At 46.8% G+C, this 15061-nt stretch overlaps 1 protein-coding gene across 1 annotated transcript in view; it reads left to right on the plus strand.

Moving 5' to 3' along the window:
- LOC135378441 (G-protein coupled receptor dmsr-1-like) overlaps nt 1-15061 on the plus strand; it is a 455353-nt gene that overhangs the window by 34631 nt on the left and 405661 nt on the right. The window contains exon 2 of the mRNA XM_064611482.1: nt 6815-6861. The gene's annotated coding sequence lies outside the window, so the exon portion shown is untranslated. The remainder of the gene's footprint in view (nt 1-6814; nt 6862-15061) is intronic.

Consider the following 15061-nt stretch of genomic DNA (forward strand, 5'->3'; position numbering starts at 1 on the left):
CATTTTTGGTCCCTTCTCGAGGCGGTCGTTCAGAGAAAGTGCACCGCTAGCGTGCGACGATGCATCGAAAACGACGTGCAGCTTACTGGTGGCTGAAGACTCCCGAATGAGTTGCTCACAGGTCGGTGCGGCATGTAGTACACCTGTCCTGTGTCCGCCTCATCACACGCCGGTTTGACCTTCTCAGCGTCTCTCTCCACTAGGTACGTCCGAATGGCTTTATCGTACCTGGCGAGCAGCTCTGGGTCTCGCGCCATTATCTTGCTCAGGCGCTTGGGGCGTTCGAGCGCTACCCCTCTGTTGTTCGGTAAGTCTACCTCGTCTGTTGTTTAAAGGGTAGGTTCACTCGATAGCGACCGCCCTGGAACTCAATCGAGCTTTCAAAGCGCTCCATGAGTGCCTGGTCATCTCGGCCTGGTGTCGGGTTATCAGTACATCCAAGATGTTCCAGGTCCCAGAAACGTCGCAGAAACATCGTATTCTTTGCTTTGGCCACGTGGCTTCACCTTACTGGAGGACTCGCTGTTGGGCACGTTGGTGACTAGACATGAAGATAAAAAAACAAAGCGCGAAAAGACACTACGGAAGAAGAGAAGACGGGACCGGCGCCGGTCCCGTCTTCTCTTCTTCCGTAGTGTCTTTTCGCGTTTTGTTTTTTATCTTCATGCCTTACTGGAGTCCACGCAGCTGCCGCCGTACAAGGCTTACTTGCTGGCCTGCATGGAAATGTGGAGGAGTATGAAAGCGAGTAAGACAATGATTTGGAACAAAAGTGCTCTCCATCACAACGGTAAAACTCCAACTGGCTGCGTTATTGTGCCAGCAGTGGTGATGTAGGTCAGAACGGGTTCACTCGCTGCTTATAATGCGAAACAATGTCGAAGTGAACATCAGTTAGAAAACTCCGGGTACCACGTGTCATTTGTCAGGTAATATAGCCTCTGCGATGAAATACCCAAGCAAATCCGTACTGCTTGAGTACGTGATACTGAGTGAGGTAGTATCATATAATCCCTTATGATATTGCCGTTCAAGGCAGTAACGGAAACGTTTCAATTCAGTCGGTTGTCCAATATGAAGATGAGTACTGTAAGTGTTTCAGCTTAGAACTGTTTTACAAAGTTGCAAATATAAGCACCCCAAACGCAGTATAACAGACGCAGTTTCGGTAGCTTCCGGCCGGTTCCTGTCCACAACGTCCGGCTGCTACGCCGGCTGCAACGCACGGCTGCCACTAGGGAGTAAAACAGGTTTTTGAGCCATGTTAAAGTACAAATTATATTTATTTTATTTCGCATTGTGAATGGGTTTCCGGATTTTCGGGCTTTGTTTTCTGCATATTCAGGCAGTGTTTGCGGACATTCTTTCTCAATAATTCGAAGTTTACCGTCGTCATTTATTGATGTCTGTTTTTTTTTTTTTTTTCATGTATATCCGAACTTCGGAGAAGAAGCGAGACTTGTGAAACGACATACTCCCAATTAAAAGCTGCCTTGCAGGAGCGCTTACTGTTATGAGACAGAACTCGCACATAACAACATCTGTATCACGACCGCCCGGCGACCTGAATATCTCGAAATCCGGGTATTCCTTGACATATTCGCAAGGCACATTTCGCTTGGGTACCATTATTATCTTCGTTGCAGTAAGTAGCTGTACTTTCAAGAAGACAATCTGCGTTTCTCCTCCGTTCCCTTGGGCACTTGAGGAGGAACGGAGGCATGATTCATATAAAAAGGGAAAGGAGGACGCTAGGCACTGGACATTTTCCAAGTAATGTTGAGAAATGGCCGAAATGGTCATAATTACCCTCATGTCACGCATAGTCACTAAATACGGTACCCCTTTGGGGCGCTCTGTGCAGTGACTCCAATGTGGAGGTGCCTCTCGGCAACGATGGAGATCACTCGCATTGCATGGATGCTTGGCGCATGGTTATGTGAAAGACTAGTGCATAGTGAACTTTACTCAAGAGATCCACCCTTCCTTGTCTGTTTTCGGATCTTTGCGGATAAATCCGAAAGTCAGAACCCGAATTATAAAACAACCTCAAAAGGCAAAATGTGGTCACTGAACATTGCGCGCCTTTCCGAATTTTCGAAAGAACCGTCAAAACTTCGTAGTTTAAGGTTCTCAAAGAGTATAGGTGTCTTCCCCACAACCTCTGGCGTCGGTCGCCTAGCAACATAGCGCTCACGTTTCCGGTCTCCGCCCTCCGCTATACGTTAGAAGAGTGCAAGCAGGTGATGTGAGAAGACGTCTTTTAGCCTTGAGAGGCAATATTGCCACATATAGCCTATGACATCATACTTCTCAAAATTAGAAATCAATATGATAATACTTCTTCGTTACACAGAGGAAGAGTATTTTGAGAATACTGTGGGAGAGATAAAGCGGAAATTAGACTCCAACCAAGGGTTCATCCAGAAGGAGGAGATCCCGACGTTTCGAAGCCGACTTGGCTTCTTCATCAGGGGTGACCGTAGAGGCCAGGGATCGGCTGTACCTGGTCTGTAGTGTCACCACCAAAATAGCGCTCAGTCGTCGATATTTCAACCGCACAGCGCAGGGGACGCCAGAGGACGTTTATCCGTCACTGGTCGTCCCCTGGGTTCGTTCAATAAAATCTCACACGTTAAATTGACCGCGAACGGGACAGATTAGCTTGGAACGAAGTTGAGAGTTATTAGATACTGAGATTTCGTAGCAGATCCTGAAACTGTATTTCCAGCAGGTTTGACTAAATGCCGTACGCAAAATGCCAGATTAAAAGGGTTTCCATGAGACGCAAAGAATGTCGCAGACGACGGACAAGAAAACAAAACAAAACAAGCACACAATTTCATGATCCTCCCGAGAACGACAAACGAACTGTGCTGCGGCGCAAACAGTGGAAGATTGCATATGCAGGTTTGCATGTTTGACTAAGGAAGGAAAAGGAGATGGTGTTTTCCGGTTGCTACTGCGAGACGGTTCTAGGTCTATAGGGAAAAGTGCTCGCGTCTGGAATCTCACGTATTCCTTTATCCTCTCCGCGATCATATACGGTAAACAATCCGCGAGTGTGTGCTGTGTTAACATGCGCTGGGCACAAAGCAGTGGAAGGAGCTCCAGAGAGATGCTTCTATTTTTCCAAAATGATGTGGGATAAAAGCATAAGTGGATGGGCTGAGATGTAACAGCGTGACACTAGATTCGAGTCCAGGCACCAGCTGCGCTGTCCGGAAATGTTCACTCAGTTCCCTGTGAAGTCAGCCCAGGATGTACTATCCTCCACACCCGCAGCAAAAAGCAGCCATATCGAAAGGCAGGCCACTTGCCACGCGAGCACCACGACCACAACCAATGCAATGTGTCATTTCGAAGGTACTGTTTTGTAATGCCTATTCATAATATATGTGATTCACTTTATTTGGCATATTTTCACATTTTAAAGTGACTGTACGACCAATACGTAGGGCTACAGAGACTGTATCTTCTTTTGAAAGCTTGCAACTTGAATGTTTCAGGAGCGTAATAGCTGTGTAGTGCGTTGTGCTGTTTTTAGCAATCAGTTTTCAGATTGCTCAGCAAAGCAATAGTTGCGGAATTCCTCATCAAGCAACTATGACGCGACTTGTGGGACCATCTGTGGAAGATCCATGCAAAAACGATAGGCTGTTGTTGTTTTCAATTCGTCAAAGAGTAACCATACACGGAGCCTCACCCAAAATGAGACGGCCGCTGTAAAATACGGTTGACAACCACCAAAGAAAATACTGTAACCGATAACATTTTTTACCGTGTATTAAACTAGGAATCTTATGTGTAGGATTCTGGGCTTTCAGTGTACGTCGGAAAAACTCGGTAAAAGTATGTCGAATTTATTTTGCAATTGGTTTTAACCGAAAAAAGTCAGTTTCTTTGAGCACATCACTATGGCTTGAACCGTGCTCGCGGTCATTTGGAACCGGCTGTTGCCAAAACCGAAACTCTGCCACACAGGCGCTCGGCGTTCGCATAAATGGCCAGCTTCAGCATCTACGGCACCTCACCTCCTTAGCTCAAGTGTAAATGCTCAGGAAATATTTTCAAAACCGCGAGTTCTCATCAAAAAGTGAACGAGCGTACATCAATTATGCAAACACGTCTAAAGCATGCTCACGTATTACAATCAAATAATGTGAGCACTCACTTAGTAAATTCAAGATCCATGGTTTCTCAACAGGTTGCTTAGAACGAGATGTCAAAATCTCCGTGGCCTGAACTTTTTGCGTGCTTGTTCCTTCGGCCTCTCTAGCAAAGTGTGCATGCCAACATTGACAAATGAGTCAAGTATGTCTTGCAATTACGTTGCCGCTACATTGTTTCCGTGTTGTCATCTTTGCGTATGACGGCAGCATATTCGTATTATGATACTCTCTAATTACAATGTACCAATGGTGGTGCTCAGGAACCTGCTTTCATGAAGGATACCATATTCTCCGCAGTCCTAAACATCCCATTTGTGGATTGGGGACAACTATAGTAATCGTCCCGTGCTAATAATAAAAGAATAAAAAAAAACACGAATATCACATTATTTTTCACTGAATAGACATCCCACACATACATCGAGAAAGACCGTCGAGCTTTTGTGGGAATACATATTGACCGAAGAAAACCGAAAATTCCCCTTCCAGTAGAAACAGAACACCGAATTCTCCAATGATAAAAGAAAAAAAATCAGCACCCTAATTATCTGTTATAATTGAATCACCTGCGACATTTCTAACGCGTTTGACCACTGCATCCTTACACACCCATCCATTTGTTTGTTTGTTTTTTCTCAGTGTTTGGGGGTAACTCGTTACTGTAACTAAGCTACTTTTTTCTGTAATTTGTAAATTAACTCGTTGGTTTTGAACTCCGGTAACTTCTTGAGGAACTCGTTTCGCACGGCGCTGCTCACTGCGTTGTTGCGCGGTGAACTCAGCAAGTTGTGTTCTGGCCATATACTCATGCGACGTTCATGATAGCGGAAAACAGTGTATTTATAATGGTCACTGTGTATCAAGATTAGATGCCACACTTCACGCGGTTGTACGAAACACGCTCGGGCTTCTTCAACTGTGGAATTTTATCACCAAGCTTGCCTGGCACTTACGCTGTATTATCAATGCGCAAAGGACAACCGCATATATAACCTAAAATCCGATGCCGGCTTTGCGCTCCGTTGAATAATTTTATTATGAAAACAAAATTATCAAGAAAAGCACATCCGCACATATGTATGCTTATTTTGTTAGATCCAATACCGGTATAATTTTGATGCAGCAAAAGTACTGTAAGACGTGTTGCACCACCCATTGTCGCATTAAGATCTGAATTACTTATAGTATATAATCAAAGTATATAACTTAGGAACTTCAGTTTCATTTTCATTACCGGTAACCCAGTTAGTAACTTAGTTACATTTTGCACTCTAGTCCATCCACGCTAACGTACGTTTTCGTTCTTCTTGGGGAGCGATGTTCCATTTTCAGGACATTTTAAGTTTGTTTCACACAGAAATAAATGCTCATATCTGCCAGACCGCGTCCAAGCAAATAATAGCTCGCAGGGGTTGACACAAACCTCCGCTTTTACCTATACACACTCCCATATTGTGATAAACCCTACTTAAATAAAGCTACGAGTCGACGCTTCTCCGCTTCATCATCGTGAATCAGTACATCACATTCTACGCTAGGAGCTGTAGCCGATGTAGCTGTATCCAGTGTTCTCTGAAATGTTCCTTTTCCTATGGATTCGTTCTATCCATATTACTAATGCAATATCAAGAGAGCCATTTCAGTGACGATGAAAATCCTGCATGAGCGACGCAACGTCCATAACGTCGCGTGCGGAATTTCCTGGCTAATTTTTCTCCACAATGCCATCACATGATCGTCGGTCGTTGTGTCCAGAACCAATCGGTTTTTGAAGAACACGCAGTGCCACTGCGGCAGTCGTGGTGCAGGTTGGGAGCTGTCGGGGAAAACATGTGTATGCCTTGCTTTTCCTATCGTCTCCGATCGTCGTCGTCGTCGTATTTCTGGTGTTGTGCCGTCAGTGTCGTTTTATACCGCATTTCCCGACACGCCCTGCCAGGGCGCGCGCGGCTCCCTGGAACATTTTCGAATGGCCTATTCTTTTGTACAGCTCTCACGTGCATTAACGTGCAGATCGCTACCAGGAACATCGCATCCTTCCGGAACCGTCTGCTTAACGAGTCACCGCAATTTCTTTCACTCTCCTTGTTTTTCTTTTTGTATCCGTTTTCCTGCGTGTGTCGGGTGAATAGTGAGCTCATGCGAATGCCTTTACAGATAGCGTATCGATGGCGATGGGTGCAACTCTTACTGAAATTCAACTCTCATTCAGTGTTTAGTTGGTAGGAGAATCTTTTCTAATGTTCCTTTACTGTGCTCTGCATAAGGAGATGCACAAAAAAAAAGGAGGGGGGCTCTCTCTCCCTTGAAGAGGTCCGAACGGTTTTGGGCGTAGAATGTACATTGGTGCGACGTTTAATTAAATTTATTTTATTCGTTAATTAAATTAAGTTGCTACTAAAAGATATTTTATTAAATAGTCGATAGTAGATTAATTAGTGGCTGAAATAAAGAAACTTTGGTAATGCGAATAAATCAACAGCAAGTCGTAACGCCATAACGTTACATGAAATTTCTGAAAGTGTCAGCAACATCAACGGTCTGAAAAGCGTAAATTCTACTTCAAAAACAGTGCCTCCGTTAAGTATAGTACGTAGGACACACTTTGTAACGTAAATAACGGCCCTGCTATTCATTTCCAGGTATGGCCAACTATTTTGCTTCATGCCGTCCCCTGTACAGGAGCCATGTAAGTGCCTTGCATGTACAGCATCATATCACTTTGTTTCGCGTTCCATGAACAGCGCTTCATGTCCCCAAACGCTCTCACGCTTCCATCTAGACCTTAAGAGCGGGCACTTAACCTGACACCTGTCCCAAAGTGTCGTCGTATCTAAGCAAGGAGGCTGTTGAGAGAACAGCGCATCTGTTTTCTTGGCCGTGAAAAGTCATGGCACAGCGCGTGGAGGAGTTAAGTGCCTGTCGCGTTTCCTGAACAGTGACAGCGTAGTGTACTCGTGAATTTTTGCCGCTCCTCGTGGTTTTACAGTTCTCTACGCCTTTTACGGTCCTGTCGCCCTGACGGCTGTCTTTCGCCTTTAAGAGCGTTCTCTTTACTGCATAGGCCTGCCATTTACGGGCACACCATCGGAGGCCCTCACATTTTTTTCTTTCGGCTGCAACACACAATAGGGAGTTTTAATACATGGGAGTAGTAAAATAGGGGAAAAACAACGCGTGTTTCTGCATGCCCTGAAGAGGTACGCTTTGCTACCATATGTATGTGAATGCTTCCTGAGACAACAGGAAGCCATCGACCCATTAAGGACACTAAAATAACAATTAATGTATTTCATGTTAAACACCCGATATATCCTTCAAGACGCCGCTTGATTTGTCACTTTTGGTCACCGAAGGGTGGGCAGGATTGGGACGAGCGGCACGCTAATTATGGGGGGGGGGGGGGATAGACCTGTGGATTCTTTTTGTCAGCCTGGCCAATTTGCAACACTTGCGACCGTCGAGATGGTACCCTGCCTCCGTTATGGATGCAGATGGTACTTGTAAACGATACTCGGCAGATCGCGCCCCTTGACCACAAAACAGAAGATAGCTGCCCTCTCAAATAAGTTCATGGTAAAGAACAAGGAAAGAAACTAGATCTTCAGACATTGTGTTTACCCTTGCTGGGCGCAGTGCTGCCCGTATTAGCAGCACATACGCATGTAAAAACTTCATGTACTCCAACTTCGTATACTCCAACAAGTCCCGGCCATAGCAGCCTGGTCTTCGCGTGCACTTTGGTATACTAACACTGTAAGTAGAAGGTGAGGATTAGGGTGGGCTCATCTTAATTATCACACTAAGTTTACGAGCTTATAGAAGCCCCTCCGAGTATCACCCGCGAGCAGTTAGAAAGAAGCCAGGAGAGGCAGAGGAAAGAAGAAAAATTCTTATTCATTTCTCTTGGTGTCTCAAGTGGAGCTTTTGAGTAATGAATTGAGCGCACACCGTCGCACACCACAGTAACTGCACCGCTCCTGTTTTTCTGTATACTTCTTTATCGTCAATGCCTTTTAGGGCATATTATGGTGGATACGGTAATTTCTTTTCTGATCTTATCGTTTATCACCATGCGACTCGATTTCAGGTTGAGGCCCCTGCTATACAATGTGTTTGTTTTTAATCAATACAGGTTCTCGTAAACAATAAAAAAAATCTGTGGGAGGAGCGCATATTGGGTTTTTGCCATTTGCCGTTTCACATAAGACCGTGTGTTACATTGACAGCAACTTAAAAGGAACGGGATTTATCGGTCGCATCGGTCGTGATTTATGAGCGAAAGAAACCGCTATTTAAGCTTTCCCTCTTCCACTCCTTCTCAAGCTGGGAGACACGCAACATGCTACAGCTTGCCAGGGCCGGCGAGAGAAATTACGGGTCCCGGGGATGAATCATGCCAGGCCCCATCCTCAAGTCTCCATAACAGAGTCCAAGCATTTCTTTTTTCATATCGTTCATTACGACAGGCCTTGGGTAGTCGGGCCCTTGAAGTGGCCCGGGCCACGGGGCGCAATCCCCGACTGCCCCACCCTCTCAGCGGCCCTGCACCTAACCACAAACTACACAAAAAATTGGCTATACTCTTTGGCGCACTGCCAGACGCGCATGAAATGCGATAGCATTACTAGCATTGCACTAGATGGACGTTCGACCCCATTTTGGATGCGAAAGTAGCATGCTTTCGGGAGTTTTAGCAGGTCGGCAACACTCTATGGAAACGACACGATGGAGCTGTCAAATCAAAGATCACCAACGTGATGTGAGACGACTGACTTATCATACTCTGACTGTCATCTGATCATCACTGACTGTCTCTGAGAGCCTCTGGCGCGCGAGTCTTCGAAACTCGTCATGTAGATGCTTCTCTGCGTTGCGGTGGTAGAATGTCAAGTCTCCGTCGACATTAGTGATGTACAGGCCCTCGAAGGCAGTAATTTATCCACCACCCCCATACACCCCCTAACACCCCCCCCCCCCCTAGAATGTTGTGAGATTGTGCGGGTGTTGTTTCCAAAGCAGCCCCCAATAGACGGATTATCTCCGATGAATAGAAGGATTAGCCATTGTGTAGGGTACACCACTAGAGGGCGCTACGAGCGACGCCTCACCACTAGGGGCCCCTGCTGTCGCATTCCGCGGATGACGTCATTGCTCTTTCGGGGAGCATGGTGAGAGATAGCGGGAGGCATTGGATGGCGATGCGAAATAGAGCGCCCCCTTGTGCAAGGCTGTGGTGGCGCTGCGGGCGACAGGACAGACGCTCTCGGTGGCGGCTCTCCACGGCGTTGTTATGGTCTCGTGACCGCGATACGCGGCGTCGACGGCAAAAGGGTTTTGGGTCCAGCGTTGTGTACGATTCTTTGAGCGAGTACTTCCCCCATACCCCGGATTAAACGAAAGGGCCGACAGTGCCTCATGTTTTTCGGAACAGAACCGCCCTGCCAGTGCACGAACAATATCGAACAGGGGCGGGTCCACTCCACATTCGAGTGGACTAACCCATCAATCCACGAAAAACACGCAACAAGGGCACAATCCGATCTTAGTAGAACACTAGAACTGACCTCCTTTGTGATACATCATGCGGACACCGGAATGTGGACAGCGTTTATGGCCTTCCCTACGGTCTACTTTGTCGGCAGACCCACAGGAAGGGTTCAATACACCTGACATCGGGATAAAACGTGGTCAGCTAAGCGTCAGTTCTCATTTGACGAGAGCAGCAATATTCGTGGACACTGGCACGGCAGTTAGAGGTGAGGCATGGCTCCAACGCTGAGGCACAGCCACGATAGCGGCTTCAAACTAAAAGTCGTCGACTTCGCGGACAAGTACGGGAACAGGGCAGCTGGCAGGGAGTACGGCGCTAACGAGCGTTGAGCGTCTCTGTTGATTTTGTATGTGCATCAGTCGTTTGGCGCACAAAGCAGTCGCGTCGTATTACCCGCGGCTTATCTGCGAGTGGGGCTTATCTGCAAAAACGTTTTCAAAATGTATCTAAAAACGAGTCCCGCGGCTTATCTGCGGTGCGGCTGATACCTTGAAAATACGGTAATATAAACTCGCTCAAAGACTCGTACACAACGCTGGGCCCAAAACGCTTTTGCCGCCGACGCCGCGTATCGCGGTCACGGGACCATAACAACGCCGTGGAGGGCCGCCACCGAGAGCGTCTGTCCTGTCGCCCACAGCGCCACCACAGCCTTGCACAAGGGGGCGCTCTATTTCGCATCGCCATCCAATGCCTCCCGCTATCTCTCACCATGCTCCCCGAAGGAGCAATGACGTCATCCGCGGAATGCGACAGCAGCGGCCCCTAGTGGTGAGGTGTCGCTCGTAGCGCCCTCTAGTGGTGTACCCTACACAATGGCTAATCCTTCTATTCACCGGAGATAATCCGTCTTCCGTCAAACACGGACCAGGTTCCCATCAATCTGACAACGGTCAACACAGTGACGTAAAAAAAAAAGAAAAAAAACGGTGTCTCCTGTAAACTCGATCACTTCACTCTCGTCTAGGCCAACTCCATGACCATTCATAAGTTGCAAGGTGCGAACTACAACAAGGTAGTGTTGTCCTAGAACGAGTCACAACCGCAACGCCTCGTCTATGCTGCGATGTCGCGAGTGACTATAGCTTCGAGAAGTGCATAATGTAAAACCCCGAGACTAGGGAACACGAAAGGACAGACACAAACACGAAGTCTCAAACACAGCTGAAAATTTTACTTCACATACAAGAATTATATACAACCAGTCGAGGACAAAAAGGGTCAGTTCGGGAGAACAAGAAGTCTGCTCAAGGCCGGACCGAGGATTACGGATGGGTTGCTGACACAGTTCCCACCAAGAGGTTATGCATAGGGTCTCTCTCAAAAGTCTTCTGTGGGGGTCCAATTCAGAAGCCTTTACAATTGTTTCATCCCATAGAGGGAAGCAATCTGAGCATTCTTCCAAATGCTTGGCAGTTTCGGAGTTTGAGGCTTTACACCAGCTCCGGTGGCGCAGCGGTAACGCGTGCGCTTGGAGACTGGGAGGTCCGCGGTTCGAATCCGCGGGCCGGCTGTGCCGTCTGGGGTTTTCCTGGGTTTCCCTCAGATGTGTAATAGGCGTATGCCGGCACAGTTCCCCTGAAGTCGGCCCATGGACGCAGCTATCCTCCCCCCGAGCGGATTCCGCTCGGTCTTCCACTTCACCCTTTCCTCTCCACCACCCTTCCCTTCCCGAGAAACATGCCGCCTAATCAGGCAGGCAGACCTCTCGGTTCCTCCCAACGACACTCCTCCTCCTCCTTGAGGCTTTATTTTTTACTTTTAATGAATGCTCTCTCAAACGATCATTTAAGCAACGCTTTGTCTGGCCAATATAACAGAAACCACAAGCTAGGGGGATTTGATAAACAACATTTGAACAACAGGGGACGAATTTGTTCCGGTAATTCTTACAGGTAACTTCAGGTTTCGCGAAAGGCGTGAGGCGATCAAGACGGAAGTTGTTCTTGAAAACAAGGCTGACTTGAAATTTCTTCGCGACGGCCAACAAGTTGTGAGACACTTTGTGGAAGTAAGGTAATACAACACGTTTGGAAACAGAAGGCTTAGTTTCAGGCGAACGAGGAAGCAAGGTGTTTAACAAAACATGTAAAGAACCAAGTAACATGCGTTGGGGGTAACCAGCATCATTCAAACGGAGAAGCTGACTCTCCGCAGAGAGAAGAATCTGATGACAACAAGATTTTTTTACCGCATTCGATAGAATACCTGTGATCAAGCCCCGTTTTACAGTTTTGGAGTGGCAACTTGAAGCGGGCAAAATGGGTTTAGCTTGAGATTTGCCGTAAGCCCAGCAAAGAATGGGTTGTAACAAAAGTCTGATATCAAGAAACTGAAGCACACCAACAGTGGGGAACTCAATAGTGAACTCTGGGGCCCCGGACAAAATTACATTCTTACATTTCTTACAACCCGTTCTTTGCTGGGCTTACGGCAAATCTCAAGCTAAACCCATTTTGCCCGCTTCAAGTTGCCACTCCAAAGCTGTAAAGCTCGCCGAGTTGTCATCAGATTCTTCTCTCTGCGGAGGGTCAGCTTCTCCGTTTGAATGATGCTGGTTACCCCCAACACATGTTACTTGGTTCTTTAAATGTTTTGTTAAACACCTTGCTTCCTCGTTCGCCTGAAACTAAGCCTTCTGTTTCCAAACGTGTTGTATTACCTTACTTCCACAAAGTGTCTCACAACTTGCTGGCCGTCGCGAAGAAATTTTAAGTCAGCTTTGTTTTCAAGAACAACTTCCGTCTTGATCGCCTCACGCCTTTCGCGAAACCTGAAGTTACCTGTAAGAATCCCCGGAACAAATTCGTCCCCTGTTGTTCAAATGTTGTTTATCAAATCCCCCTAGCTTGTGGATTCGGTTATATTGGCCAGACAAAGCGTTGCTTAAATGACGGTTTGAGAGAGCATTCATTAAAAGTAAAAAATAAAGCCTCAAACTCCGAAATTGCCAAGCATTTGGAAGAATGCTCAGATTGCTTCCCTCTATGGGATGAAACAATTGTAAAGGCTTCTGAATTGGACCCCCACAGAAGACTTTTGAGAGAGACCCTATGCATAACCTTTCGTGGGAACTGTGTCATCAACCCATCCGTAATCCTCGCTCCGGCCTTGAGCAGACTGCGTGTTCCCCCGAACTTACCCTTTTTGTCCTCAACTGGTTGTATATAATTCTTGTATGTGAAGTAAAATTTTCAGCTGTGTTTGAGACTTCGTGTTTGTGTCTGTCCTTTCGTGTTCCCTAGTCTCGGGGTTTTACATTATGCACTTCTCGAAGCTATAGTCACTCGCGACATCGCAGCATAGACGAGGCGTTGCGGTTGTGACTCGTTCTAGGACAACACTACCTTGTTGTAGTTCGCACCTTGCAACTTATGAATGGTCATGGAGTTGGCCTAGACGAGAGTGAAGTGATCGAGTTTACAGGAGGCACCGTTTTTTTTCTTTTTTTTTTACGTCACTGTGTTGACCGTTGTCAGATTGATGGGAACCTGGTCCGTGTTTTACGAACCGGTATCATGAAGACCTTCCAATCAGCTAGATCCCCGCCCGCCGAAACGTTCCTTTCAGCGCAGGTGCGCGCTAAATAAACAAACGAGGGGGAGATAACGCGTCTCGAAAGTGAAAGTGCCCTCCCCACCGATGCTACACTTCCGAGGCCCAAAAGTGCGTTAAAGAAATGCTATCGCATTTAAAAATACTGAAGAAACATCAATATGCGGTACTGGGACTACATAATCTTGAACACTTCAGTGTGATACTGTGATGTGTCATAGCGTTCACAACCGGTAAGCGAACCTCTAGCCATGGACCACGGACTAATACTGAGAGCGACTGGGTGCGAGCAATTCTTTTTCTTCGTCCAAGGGTAATTTATCTTTCCTCCCATTTTGCGGTTAACCATGCGTAACATACCCTGCGCGCTGATACCTTGTCCTTGTGACACTTACAGCATGGCATAGAAACGCTTTAAACTCCCGACTTTCTTGACAGCTTTAATGCGTCGCGTTCTGCCGCCTGAACACCAGCGGCAGCTGCGCCGTGCATGGCACCGTGCTGTGTAGAACTTGTCAAATTACCATTTGAACGTTCATTATAGTGACCATTCTAAAGTTGCTATATTTCTGTTGCTTCGCAACGCACTAATTTACTTCCGTTTCCAAGTCATTTATTTCCTTCTTTAGAATTTGCTACGCTTAGCCCGGCACCGTGCCGTCTTCGTGAGCATGAACTAGTCGATTTGTTGCTTGCTCGTCTCCCCCCAAGTGGGCCTTTTTTTTTTCCTACCTGCACGGGGGGAACGTAACGCCCTTTTAGGTATTCCTCTACAGATATTTAGGAATTTTTTCTCAACTTCCTACGGTACGCTTGAAAGAAGGAAAACTCCAAGACAGTAGTTGCTTTGCTAAAAGTGTGGTAATTGCGAAAAGTAGCCTCCCAGAAGGACAGTGGCGGAGGTGTTATCACCTTCTAATGTAGGCTCCCCAGTTATTGGTAGTGTCGCCACCGTAGCTCGCCAATGAGATAAAAATTGGGAATCATTAAGCTGAAGGATATGGGTGGTCCAAGCAATGTCCAAGAGGGTCAAACAACTTGTCGGAACGCGTCATATGTTCTCATGCGTCTATATAATGCGTCTGGGAGCAGGTGAATGGTGACCCGTTCCCCAGCATGTGAAGTCTTTCGATGGATTCCTACGAGACGTTCCGTATCAACATAGAACGATTATTTAACGTAGTCTCCAGGATCCGTGCGTGTAGTGCTTCACGTACAGGTTTTCTTGATGACACACTTTTATGTCACCGTCTTTGGCAGTCGGCTATGTGGTGTTTGTACTGTTAGGCAGTCGGCTTGTTCCCCACCGGTGACTCGAACGTCTATGGGGAAATCTTGTTTCCATGTCATGATCGTTCAATGCACAATCATGTAATGCAGCGCGTCAATACACTCTACTGTGTAAGCGTGTGCAAGTTGCGACTGCTAGAGAAGGCAACAACAACTTTATTTTGACTTTGGAGAGTGGGGAGGTTCATCGCCAGAGGCGATACTCTACCCCATTGCTGGTGGGAATGTGGGGAATAAAATAACGAGCCTCTTCACAATAACGATCGAAGTCCGATGGTGTACAGAAATGTCAAAAGAGCTTTGAGCGCAGGAGAGAAGGAGAGAAGGGTTCCTGCAGTAGGTTAGGCCTCTAGTGGATTGAACTTAATTTTTGAGACGGTGAATGCAGGTTGATAGACCGTATAGGTTATTGTCCGACGCTATGACAGGAACAACGGTAATCGAGTACTAGTGCACGACAGCACATGAACGCGTAGCAGCCCGTCAAGTT

This window comes from Ornithodoros turicata, chromosome 1 (assembly GCF_037126465.1).
Source record: "Ornithodoros turicata isolate Travis chromosome 1, ASM3712646v1, whole genome shotgun sequence".
NCBI lineage: Eukaryota > Metazoa > Arthropoda > Arachnida > Ixodida > Argasidae > Ornithodoros > Ornithodoros turicata.